Below are 4,835 nucleotides of genomic sequence, written 5' to 3' on the forward strand. Positions count from 1 at the left end.
GGTGCGGGTATCCTTGTGACTCTCCAGGTTGGACGATCAGTTGAAGCCTCGCCCACACACACAACACGTTTACAGTTTCTCCCCGCTGTGAATGGTGCGATGTTTCTTCAGGCTGTGTAACTGGTTAAAGCTCTTTCCACAGGCAGTGCACTGGAACACGGTGCTTTTCCAGTCACACAGATATTTGAAATCTTTTCGCACAGTCAGAACAGACAAACATTTCTCCTTCCACTTTCAAAGGCCGATGATATTCGGGTCCTGATGAATAGATTGACTCCATCAGATCTTGACACGATGTTTGATTTGTGTTTCCTGTCTGAAAATCTCCCCTTCTAATACGCTGTAAAAGGAGATAACAAAACTCATCACTGTCAGTACAAGACACAATTTCAGGATAGACACATCTAGTTTCCATTGAACTTTCTTTCCTCTTTTGTTCTTCCAAAGCTGTAAATCCCTGTCCCACACATTGTCCCTCCTGCAGCGCTGAAATCCAAATAAACACACATTTCTAGCCTGTTTCTCCTCCACTCCCAGTTTTCACCACCAATTCTGGTTGGGTTCAGTTCTGTAGTCACTGGTTCCCGTCCCGCTCCTCCCCTGAATGTTCTGACTGTGGCTGGGTTCAGGTCGACACTCACTGGTTCCCCACTTCCCCTGAAGATGCTGAGTCTGGCTGTACTCAGTTCCGCACTCACTGGTTCCCCTACATCTGCTCCCCTGATGGTGCGGTCTCTGGTTAGGGTCATTTCTATAATCACTGGGTCCTCTCCGTCCCTCCACCACTGAAGATGCTGACTCTGGCTGGGTTTAGTTCTACTGTCACTGGTTCCTCTCCCTTGAAGGTACTGACTCTGGCTGGGTTTAGTTCTACAGTCACTGGTTCCCTTCCCTTGAAGGTACTGACTCTGGCTGGGTTCAGTTCTACACTCACTCGTTCCCCTCCCCTGAAGGTACTGACTCTGGCTGAGTTCAGTTCCAGACACTGACATCATTAACTTTGTTCCTGCACCAAGATGGCCACGCATGCGCTGTACTGCTCAGTAAATTAAATTGGCGGCGTGAACATGCCTTCCTGCACCAAGATGGCCGCCGTTAGCCTGGGCCTGTGACCGGGAGAAAGCCCCAAAGCTGCAACGGCCGATATTCCGGTTATTATTCCGGGCTTGCGGCGAGCACCGATTGTTTATGAAGCCTCCCCAGCTCCCCGCTGGTCCATTACTCTGCTCCGTCCCACTGAAAAAGACACTTCTTCGGAGCCTGTACAAAACGTGTCTCCTCCGCCATTACACGCACTGTGCATGCTCCGAACACAGCCAGGGCCCGCGCCTGCGCACTGAGATCCTGTAATCTGGGTGCAGCACATTCTCCCCCCGGGGCATGCTGGGTACATATGACCATGAGAAATAGGAGCAGGAGTGGGCCACCCAGACCCCCGGGCCTGCTCCCCATTCAATAAGATCATGGCTGGTCTGATCATAGGCTCAGCTCCATTCCCTGCCCACTCCCCAGAACCCTTTACTCCCTTATCGCTCAAAAATCTGGCTATCTCCACCTTATATATATTCAATGATCCAGACTCCACTGCTCTCTGGTGCAGAGAATTCCAGAGATTTACAACCCTCAGAGAAGAAATTCCTCCTCATCTCAGTTTTAAATAGGTTGAGGAGAAAGATTGCATTTGTGACTAGAACACGATGTACTGTGATTGCATTGGGCACTGAACCATGTTCATTCTGGCAGCTCTTGTTTGTTTCTGGTTATCTTAATAACCTCTATACCTGAACATAAGAACATAAGAAATAGCAACAGGAGTAGGCCATACGGCCCCTCGAGCCTGCTCCGCCATTCAATAAGATCATGGCTGATCTGATCATGGACTCAGCTCCACTTCCCCGCCGCTCCCCATGCCCCCATATTCCCATATCGTTTAAGAAACTGTCTATTTCTGTCTTAAATTTATTCAATGGCCCAACTTCCACAGCTCTCTGAGGCAGTGAAGTCCATATATTTACAACCCTCAGAGAAGAAATTGCTCCTCATCTCTCTTTTAAATGGGCGGCCCCTTATTCTAAGATCATGCAATCTAATTCTAGACTCCCCATTATTAGTGGACACATCCTCTCTGCATCCACCTTATCAAGCCCCCTCATAATCTTATACGTTTTGATAAGATCACCTTTCATTCTTCTGAATTCCAGTCAGTAGAGGCCCAACCTACTTAATCGTTCCTCATAAGTCAAACCCCTCATGCCCAGAATCAACCGAGTGAACCTTCTCTGAGCTGCCTCCAAAGCAAGTATATCCTTTCATAAATATGGAAACCAAAACTACACGCAGTATTCCAGGTGCGGCCCCACATATAGCTGTAGCAAGATTTTCCTGCTTTTATACCCTATTCCTTTTGCAATAAAGGCCAAGATACCATTGGCCTTCCTGATCACTTGCTGTACCTGCATACTATCCTGTTGCATTTCATGCACAGGTATCCCCAGGTCCTGCTGTACTGCAGTACTTTGCAATCTTTCGCCATTTTTTTCTGCCAAAGTGCATGACCTCACACTTTCCCACATTAGAGTCCATCTGCCAAATTTTTGCTCACTCACTTAGCCTGTCTATGTCCTTTTGCAGATTTGTTCAGTCCTCCTCACACATTGCTTTTCTTTCGATCTTTGTATCATCAGCAAACTTGGCTATGTTACACTCAGTCCCTTTTTCCAAGTCGTTAATATAGATTGTAAAGCTGGAGATTAATTCCCTCTATAAATGTTGAATAAATTATCTTTGTTTCAAATACAGTTTGTTGAATATTTGATTCCTCCATGATCAGAGGAGATTAATTGATGTTCTGTTATGGACTGTTCCCTTTTAGGGCTTTTTCGTAATCTAACTTATATCACTTCTCACCTAGTTCGCTTTCTAGCATATCAAACCCCAAAACTTGTTCCATTTGCATACATGAGTTGTGGTTGTAGTAGACTTAACTGCAGTGTCTCACTTTAAACTCAGCTGAAATCTTTTGAACCACCCCTTTATTGAACTGTCTTGCATAAGATTTGAAATCCGTTAATTTCTAGATCGGTTAACCTGTTTTTGAAACCAATTGAATATTAAAAACTCATCCACACATTTTGCACGTGATAGCCTGTGAAATATTCTGATATTTGTAATCATCATTACCACAAGCTCCGTTCCCGAGTGACCGACTCCATCCCTCTCCCCAACTTCTGTCTGAGCCTGAACCAGACTGTTCGCAACCTTGGTGACATACTTAACCCTGAAATAAGTTTTTGACCACATATCCACAAAATAACTAAGAATGCCTATTTCCACCTCTGTAAAATCGCCCATCACCGCTCATGCCTCAGCTCATCCACTGCTGAAGCCCTCATCCATGCTTTTTTTTACTTCTGGACTTGACTATTCCAATGCACTCCTCCCACATTCTGACCTACATAAACTAGTGTTGATCCAAAACTCGGCTGCCCATGTCCTAACTCGCACCAAGTCCAGCTCACCCATCACCCCTGTGCTCGCTCACCTACATTGGCTTCCAGTGAAGCAACGCCTTGATTTCAAAATTCCCGCTCACACTGCCTCCACAACACGCCCACGCCCGCCGCTCCCGCCCATGAGATATCAGTCTTACTGAGTATCCCTGATTATAATTGTTCAATCATTGGTGGCTTTTGTGGCTGTGCCTTCTGTTGCCCAGCCCTCAATTCTGGAACATCCAGCCTAAGCATTTCTGTCTAACCCCTGCTGTACCTGCCCTGGCAATTTTTGATGGGATAGTGTAGAGCACATTTTTCTCTGTATCTACTCTGTGCTGTATCTTCGCTCAGAGTGTTTGACGGGACAGTGTAGAGTGATTTTTACTCAATATGCAACCCGTGTTGTTCCTGCCCTGGGTGTGTTTGATGGGAAAGTGTAGAGGGAGATTTGCTCTGTATCTAACCTGTGCTTTATCTACCCTGGGAATGGTTAATGGGACAATGTCGGGGGATATTTACTTTGCATTATAACCCTTTCTGGACCTGCCGTGGAGTGGCTGATAGGACAGTGTAGAGGGAATTTTCTCTGTATCTATCATTTGTGTACTTGCCCTGGGAATGTTTTCTGGGACAGTGTAGAGGGAATGTTACTCTGTTTGTACCCAGTGCTGTACGTGCCCAAGGAGTGTTTGATGGACAGTGTAGAAGGAGTTTTACTCTGTATCTAACCCGTGATGTACCTGTGATGGGAGCGTTTGATAGATCAGTGTAGAGGGAACTTTCCTCTGTATCTAACCTGTGTTGTACCTGCCCTGGGAATGTCTGGTTGAACATTATAGAGGGAGATCTCCTCAATATCTAATAAATGCTGTATCTGCCCTGGAATGCCTGGGACGTTAGAGGGAGATGTACTTTGTGTCTAACCTGTACTGTACTTGCCCTGGGAACTGTATAGCGGAAGCTTTGGTCTGTATTTAATCCATGTTGTACCTGTCCTGAGAGAGTTTGATGGGACAGTGTATTGGGATCCTTACTGTGTACCTACCCATATCCGTTATACCCCTTGGAGGACGAAATGTGCACTGTGACTCCGGGAGGAGCTCCTCAGCCGGAGTGACTGGAGTGCATCATCACCCCCAGCAACCAAATTTTAATTTGATTTAAGTTTACTGTCCAAAGTTTAATTGGTTTATTTTGTTGGTTATAGTGCCCCCCCACCCCCCCCCCCCACCCTCCCGCCCCAGCTTTAATCAGGGGGCACTTGATTTACAGATCAACAACAAAATAGTTGTGCATTACCTGCCTTGGGATTTTTTTATTGGAACAGTGCAGAGGGAGTAA

Source organism: Pristiophorus japonicus, chromosome 23 (genome assembly GCF_044704955.1).
Source record: "Pristiophorus japonicus isolate sPriJap1 chromosome 23, sPriJap1.hap1, whole genome shotgun sequence".
Lineage (NCBI taxonomy): Eukaryota > Metazoa > Chordata > Chondrichthyes > Pristiophoridae > Pristiophorus > Pristiophorus japonicus.